The 24,146-nt window shown below is 36.9% G+C and overlaps 1 protein-coding gene across 9 annotated transcripts in view; it reads left to right on the forward strand.

Annotated features, from left to right (window-relative positions):
* The window catches only part of SBF2 (SET binding factor 2), a 499,008-nt gene that overhangs the window by 200,744 nt on the left and 274,118 nt on the right, over nucleotides 1-24,146 (forward strand). The gene's annotated exons all lie outside the window — the stretch shown is intronic.

A 24,146-nucleotide genomic window follows, 5' to 3' on the forward strand; every position in this document is an offset into this window, starting at 1 on the left:
GTATTTGGTGAAATGGTGACAGTGAATTAAGATAAGGGAAGATGGCTTTCATTGTACTATTTGAATTAAGACTTAATATTTATATACACACATACATGTGTATATAAATGGTACAACAATATGTGGAAGGAAACACCTATGATTTCTCCATTAAGCCACTTAAGGAAGCGCTTAATCCTATATGTATAAATATACACAAAGTCAAAATTGCCTGTGTGGACATTGTGCTGGGGTGACTTGCAGGCACCAAGAGATTAGGGAACCCAATGTGCAAGGATTTTTTTTTCTGCTTAGGAACTTTCTCCATTAACATGTTACTTCATTTCATCATTCTTTACATTTAGAACACATAACAACAGCAGTTAATCTTTTCTTAAACAAGTGTCAAAGTCTCCCACTGATGGGAGGAGATTAGCTGTCTGTGTATTTGTAGGTTCTCTGTTTTGTTCCATTGATCTGTTTGCCTGTTTACTCTAATACCACACTGCTGTTTATTACTCTGGCTTTATCACAATTCTTGAAATCAAGTAGCATTAATTCTTTTACTTTTGTCTTTTTCAAAGTTGTTTGAGCTATTCTATATCCTTTACATTTCAGTCAGAATTTTAAATTCAGTTTTATAATTTTTACCAAAGACAAAAACAAAACCCTTCTAGCATTTAGATTGGAATTACATTGAATCTATAGGTTTATTCAATTATAGGTTAATTTGGAAAGTTGATAGTTTAATAATATTGAGTTGACCAACCCTTGAACAAAGTATAAATTCCTTTTTATTTAGATCTTTAGCTTTTTAGGAATGTTTTGCAGTTTAGTATACAGGCCTGTCATATTTTTTGACATTTTACTCCTATTTCATATTTTTGATGCTATTGTACATGATATTTTAATTTCTGATTGTTCACTCTTATAGTGTAGGATACAATTGATTTTTGTGTATTGATCCTATAATCTTACTCAGCATCATGTATTAGTTCTAGACATTGTAGATTTTCTACATTGACAGGTGAATGCTCTCTGTGAGTAAGGAATTTTATTTCTTTTTTTCCAAAGTATATACCTTCCATTCCTTCCTCCCTCCCTCCCTTCTCCTAATTGCTTCAGCTCGAAACTGTAGCACAAATTAGAGTAGATGTGGTAATAATGGACATGCCGGTCTTATTTCTGGCCTTAGCAGGAAAGCATTCAGTTTTTAAACATTCAGTGTGCGACATTCACTGTAGGTTTTGTGTAGATGTCTTTTATCTGGTTAAGGAAATTTCGCTGTTACTCCTAATGTGCTCAGAATTTTTATTGGAAGTGATACTGAATTTCAAATAATTCTGCTTCTGTCAAAATGATCATATTCTTTTTTCTTTTTTAGTTTGTTATAGTTCCTTGTGTAAGCATGTTAAAATAATGAATTATATTGTTTTTCAAATGTGAATCAACCCTTTAATCTTGGGACAAATCCTTCTTGCTCATGATGTATTAGCCTTTTGCTGTATTCTTAGATTCAGTTTGATAAAAAGTATTTTTAAAAGAATTTCTGTGACTGTGTTTCTGAGGGCTACTGGTAGTTTTCTTATAATGTTTTTGTCAGATTTTGGTATCAGGGTAATATTGGCTTCGTGGGATGAGTTGGGGATTATCCTATCCTTTTCACATTTTTAGAGTTTGTGTAGAACATTATTATGGATTCCTTAAATGTTCAGTGGACTCCACCAGTAAAACTGTCTGAGACTGTAGTTTTCATTATGGGAAGATGTTTAAGTACAGTTTTAATTTCTTTGGTAAATATAGGGTTATTTAGGTTATCGGTTTCTTCATGAGTGAGCTTGGGTAGTTTGTGTTTTTTAGATAGTTGTGTTTATTTTTTTGATTGTCAGTTTATTTGCATAAGCTTATCCATGATATTCCTTTATGAATCTTCTACTGTCAGCGCTCTATAGTGATACCATCTGTCTCATTTCTGTTTTTGGCAGTTTGTGTCTTCTCTTTACTCATTTTCAGTCTGGCTAGAAGTTTATCAACTTTTTTGATCTTTTAAAAGAACCAGCTACTGCTCTCATTATTTCTTTTTCTATTGCATATGTTCTCTGTTCCATTGATTTCTGTATTGATCCCTATTATTTTCTTTTATTCTGTTTACTTTGAGTTTTCTCTTCTTTATCTAGTTAAGGTAGAAGCTGAGTTCATTGACCAAAACCTTTCTTCTTTTCTGCTTTAAGTGCTATAACTGTCCCCTTAATTGCTGCTTTAATGGCATCCCACAGATTCTGATGGATAATCTTTTCACTTCATTTAGTTCAAAATACTTTGTAATTTTCCTTTTGATTTCCTCTTTGACCCATGAGTTATTTAGAAATTTATTATTTAGCTTCCAAGATTGTGGATTTTCCAGAGACCTGTTTTTAATTTCTGGTTTAATTCCCTTGTGGTGTGAAAATATACTTTTTATGGTTCAAGTCATTTTAAATTTATTGCAATATATTTTATGACCCAGAATATACTCTGTCTTGCCTTTTTTGAAGTATGCTTGAAAAGAATGTGTGTTCTGCTGCTATTTGTGTAGAGTGTTTTATAAAAATCAGTTAGGTCTAGTTTGGTTGATAGTATTGTTCGAATCTTCTACATTCTTAGTATTTTTTTGTCAACTTGTTTTATCAGTTATTAAGAGATTCTGAAGTCTTTGACTAAAATAGAGGAAATTTGTGTCTTTTTACTCATAGCTCTGATTTATTTCATGTATTTCGAAGCTCTTTATAAGGGGCATAAATACTTAGAAATTTATTTTTCCTTGATGAACTGGCCCATATATCATTATGAAATTTCTTTTTGGTTCCTGTTAACATTCTTTGGTCTGAAATCTATGGTAATATTAATCTTAATCCAGCTTTCTTTTGGTTAATGTTAGCATATGATATCTGTTTTCCATCCTTTTTAACTTCTTTGCCTCTTTGTATTTTTAAGTTACTTGTAGGCAGCACACATTTGGGTCTTGCTTTTTATCCAAATTCCATTATCTTAGCCATTTAATGTGATTATTAATATAGTTGGCTTAAGTTTATTTTACTGCTTGTTTCTTGTTCATCTCATTGACCTTTTCTGCTTTGTTTTAGATTACTTTTCTTGATTATTCTATTTTATTTCTTTTGTTGTCTTATTATTTTTAAGTATTTGTTTTGTCATTTTTCAGTCTTATGCATCTTAACTTATAGTCTATTTAACTTAACATTCTATATTTAAGTGATACTATACAACCTTTCCTATACTATACATTTTTATGAACTGTATAGTATTACTGTACTCTGCCATTTGCCTCTCCTGACTTTTGTACACTTGTTGACATATACTTTCCATTTATTGATATATATGTATAGTGTAAATCCCATGACACAGTGTTATTTTGTTTATATAGTCAATCATCTTTAAAAGAAATTTAAATAAGAAAAATCTTATTTATTTATCCACATGGTTACACTTTTGGTGCTCTTTACTGTTTTGTGTAGATCCAGTTTTCATCTGCTGTTGTTTGGCCATTATTTATTCAAAAATTTTTTTCTCTTTCTCCTCCTCACTTCCGTGATTATTACTCTTATGTTTAGGATGCTTGAAGTCTTAGAGCTCGCTGATGCTCATTTCATTTCGTTTCAGAGGGTTCTTTTTTCTCTCTGTATTTTATTTAGATAATTTTATTGGTGTGAATTCAAAACAGGGAGGCCTGACATGCTGTGATTCATGGGGTTGCAAAGAGTCGGACATGACTGAGCGACTGAACTGAACTGAATCTTTTTTTCTGTGGCATTTACTATGTTGTGTATCCTATCCATTTCTAAAATCTCATACATTGTAGTTTTCTCTTTAGAAGTTGATTTGAGTCTTTCATATTTTCCAGGTCTCTATTTAACTTTTTCAACATATAGGAATCAGTAATAGTAACTCTGCGTCTTTTTTTTCTCATTCTGATATCTCTATCATTTCTAAATCAGTTTTGATTGATTCTTCTCCTCATTATGGGCCCTATTTCCCTCTCTCTTTGTATGCCTGTTGATCTTTAATAAGGTGCCTGACATCCTGAATTTTATTTTGTTGGGTGATGGACATTTTGTATTCCTATAAATCTTCCTGAGCTTCTAAGATACAGTTAAGTTACTTTAAACAATTTGACCGTTTTGGGTCTTGCTTGTATGATTTGTTGTGTAATTTTAGAGCAGATTCAATCTAGGTCTAATTATTCCTATTACTGAGACAAGACCTTTTTGTGGATTCTGTCCAGTGTCCCATGAATTATGAAATTTTCCATTCTGGATGGAAGAACAGACACTTTGCCCAGCTGTGCTTAAATGATGGGTGCTCTTTTCTCTAATCTTTTCAGATAGCTCTTTTGCCAGCCTGGGTGGTTTCCTCATATACATGCACTGACCAGTACTGTCCTGAATTCTCAGAGGAACCCTTGCAGATATCCCATGTTCTTTCTCTCTGCAACTCCATCCTCTCTGGGTTCTGTGCTAAGAACTCTAGCTGCCTTGCTCTCCAGAGGTCTCTGCTCTATTTCCTTGTCTAGGGAGTCCTCTAAGCCCCACCTATGTTCCCCCTCCCTGCACCATGGTCTGTAAACTCTCTCAAGGCAGAAAGTGGTGCCAATAGTGAAAGTGAAAGTTGCTCAGTTACGTCCAACTCTCTGTGCACTACAATCTCCCATGCACTACACAGTGGAATTCACCAGGCCAGAACACTGGAATGGGTAGTCCTTCCCTTCTCCAGGGGATCTTCCCAACCCAGGGATTGAACCCAGGTCTCCTGCGTTACAGGGGGATTCTTTACCAGCTGAGCCACAAGAGAAGCCCAAGAGTACTGGAGTAAGGTAGTCTATTCCTTCTCCAGCAGCTCTTCCTGACCCAGGAATCAAACTGGGGTCTCCTGCATTGCAGATGGATTCTTTACTGAATGACCTGCTGTTTCCTGCTTTTCAGGAATCTTTGTCCTTCAGTTGCCCACTATTTCATATATTTTTCTCCAGCTTTTTAAGGTGTTTCAAGCTGCAGGGTAAATCTTGGCCCAAAATATGAGTCAGTTTTATTAAAGTTTTATTACCTTGTTGTTAATAGTAGTTTTTTAGTTGATCCTCTTCACTTTTCCAGTGAATGATATAATAGTTATATCGTTGAGAAATAGTGATAATTTTATCTTCTAATTTTTGTATTGTTAGTTTCTTTCTCTTGAGTAATTGCTTCTGCTAATATGTCCAGTAAATAATATCAGCAATAATGGAACTCATTTTTAATTTAAGAATGAGTGTTACATTGAATTATGTCCAATTTTTAAAATTATGGAGTTAATTTTATTACTTTTATAATTTATTAATGTAATTAATTATGTTAATGGATTTCTGTTGGTATTTTGATTTTTTTGATCCATTGTAAAATACTTAGCCTTTTCTCTTTTTATTTATTTTTTTCTCTTTAGGATCTTTTTATACTTTTTCTCATTTGTTGAACTTTCACAATGATGTGCTAAAATTAATGGCTTTTAAAAAACATTAATTCAGTATGCTAGACATATTGAAGTTTAATTCTGTCCTAAGGTTCTGAGCCTTTCTGGGGAGTGGGCGGGGAGAGCTGTGTTGTTATTTCTTTTATATATTTTCTTTGTGTGTATTCTTTTTGAATTTCCTGTTACCTAGGAATTAGAACTCCCATGATGATCTAAGTTTCTTACTTATTTCTTTCCCGTTTTCCATTTGTATGTCCCTTTGACTCATTGGAAAAGACTTTGATGCTGGGAGGGATTGGGGGCAGGAAGAGAAGGGGATGACAGAGGATGAGATGGCTGGATGGCATCACTGACTTGATGGACGTGAATCTGAGTGAACTCCGGGAGTTGGTGATGGACAGGGAGGCCTGGTGTGCTGCAATTCATGGGGTCCCAAAGAGTCGGACACAACTGAGCAACTGAACTGAACTTTGGGGGCCTACTGGAACAGTCTTACAGTTGCTTCAGTTTTTTCTCTTGTTCTGTAAATGTTCTGATATACAGACTCTTCGTAATGATTTTGATCTTTTCATTCTAATGTGTTGAAAGTCTTCTGCTTCTCCTTGTATTGTCTTACGGTCACTGAGTTCCTTCTTCTTTGTTCATTTTGGTCTTCCCTTCATATTTGTGGCTTTCATGCATACCTGGGGCCTCTCATTTATTATCATTTCTAAGAATTGTTAGTGTAAACCAGTTTTCTGGCTTCCGAAAGTCACTCCCATTTTAAGCCTGTTATCTTCCTTCACATTACTTTGCTGTTTGTGTGTGTGTGTGTGTGTGTTTTTAATTGCAATTTCAAAGCATTTCGGGAGGTCTTGGAGGTAAACGCATTTGTTTCATCTGTAATGCTTAACTGGAAGTCATTTAATAACTTTTTTTTTTTTTTGCACTCTTCATCTTAGAACTATTTTAAGTTTGTAAATCATGTACTGCTGTATTCCTTTCAGAAGCTGGATGTTAGAACATATGCTAATGTTCATTTTTCTTTTTTGGAGTTTACTTCTTGAAATTTTTATATTTAAAGCTTTATGTGTAGGGATCTTCATGAGACTGATGTGCTAGAATATTAAAAATTAAGAGATTAGGTTAGCTCATCCTGTGACTTTGAGAACATATAAGATTATAAATAAGATCTTTTTAAAAATTGCTTGTTGCTGGTCTTAAAGAGAGCTGTTGATTTTTATATGTTTTTATATGTGGCTACATAACTAAGCTCTATTTACTCAAACAATCTTTAGTCAGTTTGCTTGGATTCTGAAGGCGGATAATCATATTATCTTACACATAAACCCATTTAATTTATTTTGGATAATCTTTTATACTATATCAATATATATTATCAAAAGCTGTCCACTAAAACTAGGCACGTGTTTGTGATACTCATTATTATATGGGTAACAAAATACTTGAAATTTCCCAACTCTTAAATTGGCTTCTCTCCCAAAGTCTTATAACCACTGTATTTTCTCTGAACTTTTGAAAAATACCTGTTTAAAATATAGAACACACACCTGACATTGCCATGGCATGACTTGGCAATGGAATTCAGTTTCTTAAGACTTCTGTTACTTTATTTCACAAGTCATTTCTTCTTTGGTCAGAATATAGTTCATAATAACAGTTCTTTGTTATCACTTCTTTTTTGTCCTCTTTAGAAAAGAACTCTATCAGCAAAACAAAATAATTTGGGGGTTGCTTAACTTTTAAAAAGGAATTCAAGGTCAATTAAACATTTTTTTGTGCTCATTTTGGTTGTGCTCTACAAAATCAGTTCTTCTCAAAAAACACAATGAGACATGCCAGGGAAGATTTATATAATACCATGCTTAATTCAGTCTACAGCCCATAGGGTTGCAGAGTTGGACACGACTGAAGTGACTTAGCAGGCATGCAAATGCTTATCCCAGAATAAATTATTTAAAAAATTGTGAGCAACTTAAACAACCAACAATAGGGAATTGGTTACATTGTGGTGCTTACCTATATGCTGGTGTAACAGTAAATCATTAAAAATAACTTTCTTAAAAATATGTAACTGCATGGGAAAATGCACTTGTTACAGAAGGTGGAGAAAAAAGGGCTCTAAACTGTATGTATATGTCCCCTTTTATATAAAAAGATACATCCAGATATAAATGGTTGCAAAGCAAAGTTTTATATTAAATTACTCTGTTCATGTTCATTGTTTCTTTTCTAATTTTTCAACTTTAAATTTATATTAACATAAAATAATATCCATAAGGTGATTTATAAAGATAATTCAGCAGTGAGATGACACAGTTCCTAGAGATACAGAGGCTTAAATTCTAGTGCTGCCTTTGTCACATACTACCTATATCACCTTAATGTTTCTTAGCCTTAGTTTCATCATTTGTAAAATGAACCTTGTGGGATTCTGTTATATATAAAGTGTTGAGTGAGTGGGTTGCCATTTCCTCCTACAGAGGATCTTCCCCACCCAGGGATCGAACTTGTATCTCCTGCTTTGGCAGGAGGATTCTTTACCGCTGAGCCCCCTGGGAATCCCCAAGTAAGCAAAGCTGATATTTATAATGCATTAAGTGTGGAGCTTAAAAATGTCTGTCAGTTCTAACCTTGTGCTTTTGAAGTATCATGTGATTCCAGGATATGTCTTAACTGAAACTGAACAAAGACATATAGCATCCTGAAAAAGTATCCCCATCTTGACTGTCACTAATATGTTGTAAAATTTTAATGAGTCTGGTCTGTGGGAAATGATGAGAGTCAGGTGGAAAGGAACAGTGAAAAACATAAGTTGCTGTATATACACTCATGTATTTATGAAAACAGTATTTGTCAGCTTCTATGGTATGTACTTTGATAGTGTCATTCCAAATAGATGTTTCCTCAGTCCCTCGAAAAAAGAGCAAACTGCAGGCCAGTCAGTTATGACAGTCCGTTGTAAACAGTTCAGGTTCTGCACCTGTGATAGCGTTTTCCCCGCTGCTTGCCAATAAAGACACTGGGGAGAGCAGAATCCTGATTTTTATCTTGTTTGTTTAATGCTTATCATTCTGCTTACTGTCTTTTAGTGACTATTCTTTTTCCAGCTGTCTAAACATTCTCTCACATTCCTGTCAGGAATACGACTTGAGCTCAGGTTCAAGAATTACAGGGTCCCTTCCTCCATTGTGTGTGTGTTTGTTTGCCACACTGAGCAGTTTGTGCGATCTTAGTTCCCTGACTAGAGATCGAACCCAAGCCCTTGGAGTGAGAGCACAGAGTCCTAACCACTGGACTGCCAGGGAATTCCCCTTTCATCCAGCACTCTTTTAGTTAAAGTTTGAAATGATTAAACCAGCTAGCATTATTTTATTTCAAATCCAGATCCTATGAGGAATACTTCCCATTAGAGGCAGGATCATCTCCTGATATACCAAGCTCTGTTATTACTTAATCTTATAACACATTTAATGTGAAAGGTAGACATTTATCTGGAGATTAGGATTATTTCTTTTCATCCATTGAAAAAAAGTTGCTGTATATTTGCTCATATGAACTATTGTTTATTTATTGAATATTTATAAATTAATATATTTCATTTGGGAATATAATTTCAAAATTTCTTTTGGAGTATGATTCTAATAATATTAATTGTAGTATAATTATAGCATAGAATAAAATAATTCTTTTATATAGCTGTACTTGGATGTGTGAAATAAAAGGTCTCATGTATAACCAGTGTAACCAGCTATCTTGACAGCTTCTTTGTGAAAAGTTTAGTAAAAAATATCTGACCAGGCCTATCATAAATTACTATTACTTCTTAGTTGTGGTCACATTAAGCTTAATTTTGAATAAGTATTTATTGACTCTGAAAAAAATGATCCTTGTAATTTCCCAGTATTCCCACTGTTAATACTTTTGAAGTCATAATTTAACAGAATTCCTGTTATAATGTAAACTTTGGGAAATGAGTAACTAAGGAGGTCTTACTACCTAAACTCTCATATTCTTTTTCTGGATGTTATGTGTTTCTTGTCTTCTATGAGAGGAATTTTCTTACAGGCTTCTTTCTTTTTCAGTTTTTAAATTAAAGGTTGAACAATAAAATGTGGTTAAGTGAACTTTAAATTTATAGATGTATATCAGGGTCTTGGAAAATACTGAGTGACTGTTATCTCAAGAACCTTCTACAACTTTACACCTTTAAGAGATCATTCAAATTAGTCACAATAATGCTATGGGCATGTTTAATTATTCTGTAATATTTTGTCATATTCTCTGTATGTGTAAAGCACTTGATATAAAAGTAAGCACAACATGCTTTTTCTAGTTTTAGCAGCAAAATATCTGATTGCTTATTTAAGTAATGTATCTATTTGCTTACAAAAGTTACTTTGTTATTTGTGAACACTTCCTCTATGATAGGTACCTTTGATTCGAGAAATTGGTGAAGTTGGTATAATTGGAACTAACACAAAAAATGATTTAGTTTATTCCTTACTGAAAACTTATAGTTTCATTTTAATTATGTGAAAATATATAGTTGTCATTCTATGACGTATAAATTTTAGTACCATTTGCCAAGCCTAATGAGCAGCTATGGTAATGAATGACAGACATCTGAGAGAATGTGTTTATTTGCTATTAATTCACAGAACTGGTTGTCTTTGTATCAGAAGACTTGTTGTTGAATGAGTGGACCTGATGATACAAGCTGTCTTTTATATTATTTCATAATCTCAGCTCAGACATGAGGATTTTGAAAAACGCTTCTAGGTTTTGTTAAAACCTGTTTAAAACTCCCCACTTCTACCAAAGATTATACCTTTCTGCTAGCTTAAGCCAAGGCGAGTTACAGATTAACACCCATTCTTACTAGAATAGCAAGTCTCATACTTTTGGATCTCACACTTTATATATACTCTCAGAAATTATTGAGAATCTGCAAAAAGTTCTGTTTATATAGTTTTAGCTATTGATTTTCATGTTAGAAATGACAACTAAAAATTTTTAATTACTTTTAAAAGGTCAGTGAACCACTGCATATTAAATAGCATATTTTTTGAAAAAGTAAGTATGTTTTCCATAACAAAAACATAAGAAAAAGAGTGGTTTTGTATTTTTGGAAGTATTATTGATACTGACTTAATAAAAGACAACTGGATTCTCATTCTTCCTTCTACATTCATGCTTATACAGTATGTTGTTTTGGTTAACCAAGAAGCATATGAAGAAAATCAGGTCTAACAAATATGTAATTGGAAAAAGGAGGTATATTTTTGTAGTCTTTTCAGATACTTGTGTAAACTCTTGTCTGAATACTACATCAGTACTCAATAAATAGAAATTTCCTAAAGGCTAATTGTAATGTGAGTTATGTAAACACATCAATGAACATTTTTTATTCTCTGTGATAAAACTCTATTCTTGGCTTTGCACTTTGAAAGATCTTATATCCATGAATGATTTTGTAGCATCTTGCTTTAGTAATTTGGCAAATAGGGATTGATGAGTTATACAGATCTTTCTAATATTAACATACACAGTATCTAAAATGTTAGTTAATAATACTGTCCTATTAATTAGGAATACAAAGCTGTCAGGCTCATGATTGTGCTTGAAAGTTCATTTTATCACTGATAACAAATAGCCTCAGATTGTTATCTTGAAGTGACAGGCCACTTCATTCATTTTGGAAAAAAATGACTACCAAATACATAGGTCTTTATAAGCCTATTTGTCAGTTATTTTTTCAAGTAAAAAATGTTTTTCTTGTGAGGGAGAGAATGGTTCAGCTTACAACTTAAATGACTACACAAGTAGTTTTTCTCTACACAGCTATTGTACTCCTATATGCTGCAAAAGTGCTTTAAGGTGTACTTATTCTTTGAAACAGAATATTTTAATTCAGGGATGATGTTATAATGAAATTAAAATGTTTATTGCTCCAGTAATGAAACTTTTTATAAAACTGCAAGGGTGTTGCTTTGAAGAATACAATGTCTACGAGTTTAGTTTAGTGCTGCTGCATTGATTACCGTTAAGATACCAGGAACTTTGCCCACCATTCCTTTTCCACCATTAAACTAAATGCCAACAAAGTGAAAGAAACAACCAGCTCTTAGTAGTATTATGATAACTGTTTTGACGACTGGGACTCCTGTAATTCTGTGTACGATACTTTGAGGGCTGCTATTCTAGAATGGAAAAGAAAGCAAACAACCAAAATGGCTGTCTGAGGAGGCCTTAAAAATAGCTGTGAAAAGAAGAGAAGCAAAAAAGCAAAGGAGAAAAGGAAAGATGTAAGCATCTGAATGAAGAGTTCCAAAGAATAGCAAGAAGAGATAAGAAAGCCTTACTCAGCGATCTATGCAGAGAAATAGAGGAAAACAACAGAATGGGAAAGACTAGAGATCTCTTCAAGAAAATTAGAGATACCAAGGGAACATTTCATGCAAAGATGGGCTCGATAAAGGACAGAAATGGTATGGACCTAACAGAAGCAGAAGGTATTAAGAAGAGGTGGCAAGAATACACAGAAGAACTGTACCAAAAATATCTTCACAACCAAGATAATCACGATGGTGTGATCACTCACCTAGAGCCAGACATCCTGGAATGTGAAGTCAAGTGGGCCTTAGAAAGCATCACTACGAACAAAGCTAGTGGAGGTGATGGAATTCCAGTTGAGCTATTTCAAATCCTGGAAGATGATGCTGTGAAAGTGCTGCACTCAATATGCCAGCACATTTGGAAAACTCAGCAGTGGCCACATGACTGGAAAAGGTCAGTTTTCATTCCAATCCCAAAGAAAGGCAATGCCAAAGAATGCTCAAACTACCACACAATTCTATGCATCTCACGCTAGTAAAATAATGCTCAAAATTCTCCAAGTGAGGCTTCAGCAATATGTGAACCATAACTTCCAGATGTTCAAGCTGGTTTTAGAAAAGGCAGAGGAACCAGAGATCAAATTGCCACCATCCGCTGGATCATCGAAAAGCAAGAGAGTTCCAGAAAAACATCTGCTTTATTGACTATGCCAAAGCCCTTGACTGTGTGGATCACAATAAACTGTGGAAAATTCTGAAAGAGGTGGGAATACCAGACCACCTGACCTGCCTCTTGAGAAACCTGTATGCAGGTCAGGAAGCAACAGTTAGAACTGGACATGGAACAACAGACTGGTTCCAAATAGGAAAAGGAGCACGTCGAGGCTGTATATTGTCACCCTGCTTATTTAACTTATATGCAGGGTACATCATGAGAAACTCTGGGCTGGAAGAAGCACAAGCTGGAATCAAGATTGCCGGGAGAAATATCAATCACCTCAGATATGCAGATGACACCACCCTTATGGCAGAAAGTGAAGAGGAACTAAAAAGCCTCTTGATGAAAGAGAAAGAGGAGAGTGAAAAAGTTGGCTTAAAGCTCAATATTCGGAAAACGAAGATCATGGCATCTGGTCCCATCACTTCATGGGAAATAGATGGGGAAACAGTGGAAACAGTGTCAGACTTTATTTTGGGGGGCTCCAAAATCACTGCAGATGGTGATTGCAGCCATGAAATTAAAAGACGCTTACTCCTTGGAAGGAAAGTTATGAGCAACCTAGATAGTATATTCAAAAGCAGAGACATTACTTTGCCAACAAAGGTCCGTCTAGTCAAGGCTATGGTTTTTCCTGTGGTCATGTATGGATGTGAGAGTTGGACTGTGAAGAAAGCTGAGTGCCGAAGAATTGATGCTTTTGAACTGTGGTGTTGGAGAAGCCTCTTGACAGTCCCTTGGACTGCAAGGAGATCCAACCAGTCCATTCTAAAGGAGATCAGTCCTGGGTGTTCTTTGGAAGGAATGATGCTAAAGCTGAAACTCCAGTACTTTGGCCACCTCATGCGAAGAGTTGACTCATTGGAAAAGACTCTGATGCTGGGAGGGATTAGGGGCAGGAAGAAAAGGGCTGGATGGCATCACCGACTCGGTGGATGTGAGTTTGAGTGAATTCCGGGAGTTGGTGATGGAGAGGGAGGCCTGGCGTTTTGCAATTCGTGGGGTCGCAGAGAGTCAGACACGACTGAGCGACTGAACTGAATTGAAGTGAACTGATTCTAGAATGAAATAGGCTTATGGTGGCCACAGAAAAATCTGAGATTTGAAGTCATGTCACTTTGAGAATTGTTAAGGGAGGAATATACACGTAAACAAAATGACAAGTTAACTTTTCTGTACTAGATTAGTAAAATATATAACTTCTAGTGATATATATATATGTAGAGAGAGAGGAATAAAAGGTTATTGTTATTATAATTATTTATTATAATAAGAATTTATAAAATGGTTTGGAGCACATGGTGGAACTGCTTGATTCTTCAATTTGGAGGGGGTTTAGAGAAACTGGGGAGCTTCAGAAGAAGCTTCACAGAGTAAGTGATACTAATGTGGTAAATAAATAGTTGTTCACTGAATTACTATTTCAAAACAAAAATGTGGTACAGAAAGATATTTCACTTACTAATTCATGTATTTTTAAGTTTTTTCTGCTGTTTCTTTATGTATTGCTTATGATGTCTGCTGAAAGAAATGAGTCTGGTAGAATTTTTCATTTGGTAGAGAAACTGTGACAGTGATTAATGTGTCTCTCTAAATGTAGGAATTCATCCTATTACTTTTTCAGTGTTTCTTTAGAATGAATCATGGAGTCAATGAGGCAATGAAAGAAGCAGCAGGGAAAAACTGACAAAGAAGGGAAAAGAAAGTGTTATGATAATAGAAACTCAGCAGATCAAGGGGGTTAATAATCATAATAAGTAAAATTTACTTCTCAGAATTATATGGAAGAGTCTATTCTGAGTACTTTCCACTTGTTACCTTTTGTGAGCTTCCCAAGAGTATTTGCTCAGTTCAGTTCAGTCACTCAGTCATTTCTGACTCTTTCTGACCCAGTGGACCATGGCACACCAGGCTTCCCTGTCCATCACCAACTCCCGGTGCTTGCTCAAACTTCACTGAGTCGGTGATGCCATCCAACCATCTCATCCTCTGTCGTCCTCTTCTCCTCCTGCCCTCAGTCCTTCCCAGCATCAGGGTCTTTTCTAAAAGTCAGTTCTTCACATCATATGGCCAAAGTATTGGAGCTTTAGCTTCAGCATCAGTCCTTCCAATGAATATTCAGGACTGATCTCCTCTAGGATGGACTGGTTGTGTATCCCTGCAGTCCAAGGGACTCTCAACAGTCTTCTCCAACACCACAGTTCAAAAACATCAATTCTTTGGTGCTCAGCCTTCTTTACGGTCCAGCTCTCACATCCATACATGACTACTGGAAAAACCATAGCCTTGACTAGATGGACCTTTGTTGGCAAAGTAATGTCTCTGCTTTTGAATATGCTGTCTAGGTTGGTCATAGCTTTTCTTCCAAGGAACAGTCGTTTTTCAGTTTCATGGCTGCAGTCACCATCTGCAGTGAGTTTGAAGCCCAAGAAAATAAAGTCTGTCACTGGTTTTATTGTTTCCTCTTCTATTTGCCGTGAAGTGATGGGACCGGATGCCATGATCTTAGTTTTTTGAATGTTGAATTTTAAGCCAGCTTTTTCACTCTCCTCTTTCCCCTTCATCAAGAGGCTCTTTCCTTCCTCTTCACTTTCCACCATAAGGGTGGTGTCATCTGCATATGTGAGTTATTGATATTTCTCCTGGCAGTCTTGATTCCAGCTTGTGCCTCATCTAGCCTGACATTTCTCATGGTATTCTCTGCATGTAAGTTAAATAACCAGGGTGACAATATACAGCGTTGATGTACTCCTTTCCCAATATGGAACCAGTCCATTGTTCCATGTCCAGTTCTAACTGTTGCTTCTTCACCTGCATACAGATTTCTCAGGAGGCAGGTAAGGTGGTCTGGTATTCCTATCCCTTTGAGAATTTTTCACAGTTTGTTGTAACCCACATAATCAAAGGCCTTGGCGCAGTCAGTGAAGCAAATGTTGATGTTTTTCTGGAATTCTCCTGCTTTTTCTATAGTCCAACAGATGTTGGTAATTTGATCTCTGGTTCCTCTGCCTTTTCTAAATCCAGCTTGAACATCAGGACGTTCTCGATTCACATGCTGTTGAAGCCTAGCTTGGAGAATTTTGAGCTTTACTTGACTAGCGTGTGAGATGAGTACAATTGTGGTAGTCTGAACATTCTTTGGTATTGCCTTTCTTTGGGATTAGAATGAAAACTGACCTTTTTCAGTCCTGTGGCCACCGCTGAGTTTTCCAAATTTTCTGGCATGTTGAGTGCAGCACTTTCACAGCATCATCTTCCAGGATTTGAAATAGCTCAACTGGAATTCCATCACCTCACTAGCTTTGTTCGTAATGATACTTCCTAAGAGCCACTTGAGTTCAAATTCCAGAATATCCTGCTCTAGAGGCATGATCCCATCATCATTGTTATCTGGGTCATGAAGATCTTTTCTGTAATTGTCCTCCGTGTATTCTTGCCACCTCTTCTTCATATCTTCTTCTTCTGTTAGGTCCATACCATTTATGTCCTTTATTGTGCCCATCTTTGCATTGAAATATTCCCTTGGTGTCTCTAATTCTTGAAGAGATATCTAGTCTTTCCCATTCTATTGTTTTTATCTATTTCTTTGCATTGATCATTGAGGAAGGCTTTCTTATCTCTCCTTGTTATTCTTTGGAACTCTGCATTTAAATGGGTATATCTTTCCTTTTCTCATTTGCCTTTTGCTTCTCTTCTTTTCTCAGCTCTTTGTAAGGCCTCTTCAGACAACCATTTTGCCTTTTTGTATTTCTTCATCTTGGGGATGGTGTTGATTACCACCTCCTGTACAGTGTTACAAACCTCTGTCCATAGTTCTTTAGGCAGTCTTATCTGTCAGATGTAATCTGTTGAATCTACTTGTCATTTGTACCGTATAATTGGATTTGATTTAGGTCATACCTGATTGGTCTAGTGGTTTTCCCTGCTTTCTTCAATCTAAGTCTGAATTTTACAATAAGGAGTTCATGATCTGAGCCACCGTCAGTTCCTGGTCTTGTTTTTGCTGACTATATACTGCTTCTCTGTCTTTTGCTGCAAAGAATATAATCAGTCTGATTTTGCTTTTGACTATCTGGTGATGTTCATGTGCGGAGTCGTCTCTTGTGTTGTTGGAAAAGGATATTTGCTATGACCAGTGTGTTCTCTTGGCAAAATTCTGTTAGCCTTTGCCCTGCTTCATTTTGTACTCCAAGGCCAAACTTACCTGTAGTCCAGGTATTCTTGACTTCCTACTTCCTTTTGCATTCCAGTCCCCTATGAAGAAATGGACTTTTGTGTGTGTGTGTGTGTGTGTGTGTGTGTGTGTGTTAGTTCTAGAATGTCTTGAAGGTCTTCACAGAACCATTCAACTTCAGCTTTTTTTGGCATTAGTGGTTGGGGCGTAGACTTGGATTACAGTGATGTTAAATGGTTTGCCTTGGAAACGAACAGAGATCATTCTGTCGTTTTTGAGATTGCACCCACGTACTGCATTCTGGACTCTTGTTGACTATGAGGGCTACTCCATTTCTTCTAATGGATTCTTGCGTACGGTAGTAGATATAATGGTCATCTGAACTAAATTCCCCCATTCTGGTCCATTTTAGTTCACAGATTCCTAAAATATTGAAGTTCACTCTTGCCATCTCCTGTTTGACCACTTCCAATTTACTGTGGACTTAACATTCCGTTTTCCTGTGCAATATTGTTCTTTACAGCATCAGACTTTACTTCCATCACCAGTCACATCTACAACTGGGCGTTGTTTTCCCTTTGGCTCAGCCTCTTCATTCTTTCTGGAGTTATTTCTCTACTCTTCTCCAGTAGCTTATAGGGCACCTACTGACCTAGGGAGTTCATCTTTCAGTGTCATATCTTTAGAGTACTAGTTCAGTTCAGTTCAGTCGCTCAGTCGTGTCCGATTCTTTGCAACCCCATGATTTGCAGCACACCAGGCCTCCCTGTCCACCACCAACTCCTAGAGTTTACCCAAACTCATGTCCATCGAGTTGGTGATGCCATCCAGCCATCTCATCCTCTGTTGTCCCCTTCTCCTCCTGCCCCAAATCCCTCCCAGCATCAGAGTCTTTTCCAGTGAGTCAGCTCTTCACATGAGGTGGCCAAAGTATTGGAGTTTCAGCTTTAGCATCAGTCATTCCAATGAACACCCAGGACTGATCTCCTTTAGAATGGACTGGTTGGATCTCCTTGCAGTCCAGGGGACTCTCAAGAGTCTTCTCCAACACCACACTTCAAAAGCATCAATTCTTCAGCGCTCAGCTTTCTTCACAGTCCAACTCTCACATCCATACATGACCACTGGAAAAACCATAGCCTTGACTAGACGGACCTTTGTTGGCAAGATAATGTCTCTGCTTTTTAATATGCTGTCTAGCTGGTCATAACTTTCCTTTCAAGGAGTAAGCGTCTTTTAATTTCACGGCTGCAATCACCATCTGCAGTGATTTTGGAGCCCAAAAAAAGCCTGACACTGTTTCCACTGTTTCCCCATCTACTTCCCATGAAGTGATGGGACCAGATGCCATGATCTTCGTTTTCTGAATGTTGATCTTTAAGCCAACTCTTTCACTCTCCTCTTTCATCAAGAGGCTTTTAGTTCCTCTTCACTTTCTGCCATAAAGGTGGTGTCATCTGCATATCTGAGGTGATTGATATTTCTCCCGGCCATCTTGATTCCAGCTTGTGCTTTTTCCAGCCCAGCGTTTCTCATGATGTACTCTGCATATGTTAAATAAGCAGGGTAAGAATATACAGCCTTGACGTACTCCTTTTCCTATTTGGAACAAGTCTGTTGTTCCGTGTCCAGTTCTGATGTATAACTGTATAAAACTGTGTAAATCTGTATAAGTAAAGTATAAATCTAGAGTACTAGTGAAAGTGAAGTCGCTCAGTTGTGTCCAACTCTTTGCGAACCCATGGATTGTAGCCTACCAGGCTTCTCCGTCCATGGGATTCTCTAGGCAAGAATACTGGAGTAGATGGGTACTAATATTCGGCCTTAGATGAGGAAACTACGGTTCTGAAAGGGTGAATGAAATGCTGAAACTGCATTAAAGAAGGTAACCTGGCACAAAGAGCTTCTGTACTGTTGAGCTTGTTTCTATTTCTGTTCCATTTCTCCAATACTGTTAACAAGATAAATACTTTTTCATATTTTTAGAGGTAGCTTTACTTTTTAGAGTACTTTTAAATTCATAGCATAAGTGAGCAAAAACTACAAAGAATTCACATATATTCTCATTTCCCAAACATGCAGCTTTCCACAGTATCAGTATCCCCCTCCACAGTGATATATTTATCACAGTTGATGAATGAACTCACATTGATCACGTCATCAGGAACCAAAGCTGTAATTTAACTTAGATTTCACTCTTGGTGTACATCTAAAGATTTTGATGAATACATAATATTATGTATATACAGTTATAGTCTTACACAGAATAGTTTCCCTGCTCTAAAAATCCTCAAAATTCTGCCAGTTATGTCTTCCCTGCCGTAGGTAACTATTAATCTTTTTGCTCTCTATGGCTGTGTATTTTCCAGAATATTATATATTTGGAATCTTATCACATGCAGCCATTTCAGACTACTGTTTTTCACTTAGTAATGTGTATTTGTGTTTCTCCATGTTTTCTCATGGCTTGATAGCTCATTTCTTTATTTTATTTTATTTGTTTTTGGCTGTGCTGGGTTTTTGTGGCCACCCAGGCTTTTTTCCTAGTTGTGGCGGGATGGGGGCTACTCCCCAGTTGCAGCATGGGGCTTCTCTTGTGGAGCATGGGCCCTAGGCTATGCAGGCTTCAGTAGTTGCAGCACGTGGCTCAGTGGTTGCAGCACCTGGGCTCTAGTGCACACGCTCAGCAGTTGTGGCACACGGGTTTAGTTGCTCCACAGCATGTGGGATCCTAATGGACCAGGGATTGAACCCATGTCTCCTGCACTGGCAGGCAGATTCTCTACCACTGAGCCACCAGGGAAGCCTGATAGCTCATTTCTTTTTAGTGCAATAAAATATCCCTTCACTCGGATGTGCCTTCACTTACTGAAGGACATCTTGGTTATTTCCATGTTTTGACAGTTTTGAATAAAGCTGCTATAAACATCCATGTGCAGATTTTGTGTGAATATATATTTTCAACTCCTTTGGGTACATATTTGGCTTTTATGGTAAGAGTATGTTTAATTTTGTGAGAAACTGCCACTCTCTCTTACAATGTGGCAGTACCATTTTACATTCTCACTAGCAATAAGTGAGAGTTCCTGTTGTCCTGTATCTTTGTCAGCATCTGGCATTGTCATTATTTTGTATTTTGGCCATTTTAATAAGTATATGGCAGTGTCTCATTCTTTTAATTTGCAGTCCCTTATGGTCCCATCACTTCATGGGAAATAGATGGGGAAACAGTGGCTGACTTTATTTTTCTAGGCTCCAAAATCACTGCAGGTGGTGACTGCAGCCATGAAATTAAAAGACACTTACTCCTTGGAAGGAAAGTTATGACCAACCTAGAAAGCATATTAAAAACCAGAGACATTACTTTGTCAACAAAGGTCTGTCTAGTCAAGGCTGTGGTTTTTCCAGTGGTCATATATGGATGTGAGAGCTGGACTGTAAAGAAAGTTGAGTGCCAAAGAATTGATGCTTTTGAAGTGTGGTGTTGGAGAAGACTCTTGAGTGTCCCTTGGACTGCAGGAAGATCCAACCAGTCCATCCTAAAGGAGATCAACCCTGGATGTTCATTGGAAGGACTGATGTTGAAGCTGAAACTCCAATACTTTGGCCACCTGATGCGAGGCCACCTGATGCGAAGAGCTGACTCATTTGATGCTGGGAAAGATTGAGCGCAGGAGGAGAAGGGGACGACAGAGGATGAGATGGTTGGATGGCATCACCAACTCAATGGACATGGGTTTGAGTGGACTCCGGTTGTTGGTGATGGACAGGGAGGCCTGATGTGCTACAGTTCACAGGGTCGCAAAGAGTCAGACACGACTGAGCGACTGAACTGAACTATGAAGTATGATATTAAACATCTTTCATATGCTTATTTGCCTTCTGTGTATATTTTTTGGAGAGAGATTTATTCAGAAAGAAATTGAAAAAGAACTGAAGAGTGTCTTACTATCCTGTACTGTACTTAGTCGCTCAGTCATGTCCGACGCCTTGCGACCCCATGGACTGTAGCCTGGCAGGCTCCTCTGCCCATGGGGATTCTCCAGGCAAGACTACTGTAGTGGGTTGCCATGCCCTCCTCCAGGGGATCATCCTAACCCAGAGATCAAACCAGGTCTCCTGCACTGCAGGCAGATTGTTTTCCAGCTGAGCTACCAGGGAAACCGAGAAGAGTCGCTTGATAGAGGTGAAAGAGGAGAGTGAAAAAGTTGGCTTGAAACTCAGCATTCAAAAGACTAAGGTCATGGCATTTGGTCCCATCAATTGATGGCAAATAGAAGGCGGAGAAAGTGGAAGCAGTGACAGATTTTATTTTCTTGGACTCCGCAATCACTGCAGATGGTGACTGCAGCCATGAAATTGAAAGATGCTTTCTCTTTGGAAGGAAATCTATGAGAAACCTAGGCACTTTGCCGACAAAGGTCTATATAGTCAAAGCTATGGTTTTTCCACCTGTCACGTACAGTTGTGACAGTTGGATCATAAAGAAAGCTGAGTACTGAAGAATTGATGCTTTTGAACTATGGTGTTATTGAAGACTCTTGAGAGTCCTTTGTACTGCAAGGAGATCAAACCAGTAAATCTTAAAGGAAATCAACCATGAATAGTCATTGGAAGGACCATTGCTGAAGCTCTAATATTTTGGGCACTTGCTACAAAGAGGTAACTCTTTGGAAAAGGCCCCAATGCTAGCAAAGACTGATGGCTATAGGAGAAGAGGGCAACAGCGGATTAGACTGTATCAGTTCAGTTCAGTTCAATTGCTCAGTCATGTCCGACTCTTTGGGACCCCATGAATCGCAGCACGCCAGGCCTCCCTGTCCATCACCGACTCCCAGAGTTCACTCAGACTCACGTCCATCGAGTCCGTGATGCCATCCAGCCATCTCATCCTCGGTCGTCCCCTTCTCCTCCTGCCCTCAATCCCTCCCAGCATCAGAGTCTTTTCCAATGAGTCAACTCTTCGCATGAGGTGGCCAAAGTACTGGAGTTTCAGCTTTAGCATCATTCCTTCCAAAGAAATCCCAGGGCTGATCTCCTTCAGAATGGATTAGATGGCATCATTGACTCAGTAGACATGAATTTGAGCAAACTCCAGGAGATAGTGCAGGACAGAGGAGCTTGGCATACTGCAATCCATGGGGTCGCAAAGAGTTGGACATGGCTTAGCAACTGAGCAACAATAATCTTATTCAGATCTTTTGCTATCTTTTAAATTGAGTTGTTCACTTTCTTATTATTTAGGTTTAAAATCTCTTTTGTATATTTTGGATGATAATAGATTATCAGATATGTGTTTTGCAAATATTTTCTCCTAGTCCTTAGTTCATCTTCTCATTTTCTTGACAGTGTCTTTCGCAGAGCAGAAGTTTTGAATTTTAATGAAATTTGACTTATTGACTCTTTCTTTCCTGGTTTATAATTTTGGGGTTGTATCAGAAAAGTCATTCCCGAAACAAATATTGTCTTTGTTTTTCTTATATCAGTCATCCTCTAGATATTTTATAGTTTTATATCTTACATTTAGATGTATGGTCCACTCTGAGTTTATTTTTGTGAAGGGTGCAAGGTCTGGGTCTAGATTTACTTTCTTGTATATGAATATTTTGTTGGTCTAGCACCATTTGTAAAAACACTGTCTTTTCTCCACTCTGTTGTGTTTGCTCTTTTGTCAAACTTCAGTTGATTGTATTCACGTGGTTTGTTCCTGGGCTCAGTGTCCTTCTTAACTGATCGATTTATATCTTCATTCACCAGTACCACACTATCCTGATGACTGTAGCTATATAGTAAGTCTTGAAGTCAGATAGTGTCACTCTCCCAACTTTGTTCTCCTTGGATTTTAAGTTGGCTATATTGGGTCTTTTTCCTCTCCACCATCAACTTTAACATTAGTTTGTCAATATCCATAAATAACTTGCTGGATTTTTGGGGGGACTGCATTGAATCTATAAATCAAGGTGGGAAGAATTGAAACTTGAGTATATTGTTTCTTACTATTGATGAACATTGAAATCACTCTATTTTTGTATTTCCTTCATCAATGTTTTATAATTTTTGTATAGATATTATACATAGTTTATTAGGTTTATACCTAAGTATTTCATTTTGAGGGTGCTAATATATGAAGATGGTATTGTGTTTTTAATATCAAATGATCCTTGATCATTGTTGGTATATATAGGAGACTTGACTTTTGTTTTTTAACCTTGTATCCTGGAACCTTGCTGTAATTGCTTATTACTTTCAGGTTTTCTACAGAGACAGTCGTGTCATTTGGGAGTAGAAAGACAGTTATACTTATTCCTTCTTAATCTGTAAACCTTTTATTTCCTTTTTTTTTTTTTTTTTGACTCATTGTATGAGCTAAGACTCAATATAATTTAGAAAAGTAGTGGTAAGAAGTGACATCCTTGTTCCTAATCTTAGCTAGAAAGCATCTAGTTTCTTAACATTAAGTATATTGTTAGCTGTAGTTTTTTTGTAAGTATTTTCTAACAAATTAAGGAACCTCCCCTCTATCCTTACTTTGCTGAGAGTTTCTATTGTGAATTGGTATTTGATTTCCTCAAATTCCTTTTTTGCATTTACTGATAACTTGTTTAGCTTCTTCATGTGATTAATTGATTTTCAAATGTTGAACCAGCTCTGCATACCCAAAATGAATCTTACTTTGTCATGGTGTGTAATCATTTTCATATGTTGGTATTTTCAATTTGCAGATATTTTGTTGAAGCTTTTTGCAACTGTGTTCATGAGAGATTTGTGGTGGTGGTTTAGTCGCTAAGTCGTGTCTGACTCTTGCAACCCCATTGACTATAGGCTGCCAGGCTCCTCTCTCCATGGGATTCTCTAGGCAAGAATAGTGGAGTGGGTTGCCATTTCCTTCTCCAGGGGATCTTCCCAACCTAGGGATTGAACCCAGGTCTCCTGCATTGCATGCAGATTCTTACCAACTGAGCTGCAAGGGAAGCTCAGTAATATGTACTTTAATTGTAATTTTTTTTTCTGGTTTTAGTATTAGGGTAATGCTGGCTTTATGGAATGAGTCAGGAAGTATTTCTTGTGCTTCAGTCTTACGGAAGAGATTATAGAGGATGTTTTAGTTTTGTCCTTCAATATTTGGTAAAATTCACCAATGAACCCTTTGGGACCTGATACTTTGTATTTTGAAAGATTATTAATTGTTGATTCAAATTCTTTAATAGATCTAGGTGTAGTCACATTGTCTATTTCTTGGTGAATTTTATCAGATTATGTCTTTCAAGAAACTGATTTTATCTAGATTATCAAATTTGTGGACATAGACTTATGCATAGTATTCCTTTATTATCTTTTTAATGTCTATAGTAATATGTCATCTTTCATTTTTGATGTTAATAATCTGTATCTTTTATTTTTAGTTTGTCTGGCTAGAGGCTTGTTGACTTTAATGTTCTTT

Source organism: Ovis aries, chromosome 15 (assembly GCF_016772045.2).
Source record: "Ovis aries strain OAR_USU_Benz2616 breed Rambouillet chromosome 15, ARS-UI_Ramb_v3.0, whole genome shotgun sequence".
Classification (NCBI taxonomy): Eukaryota; Metazoa; Chordata; class Mammalia; order Artiodactyla; family Bovidae; genus Ovis; species Ovis aries.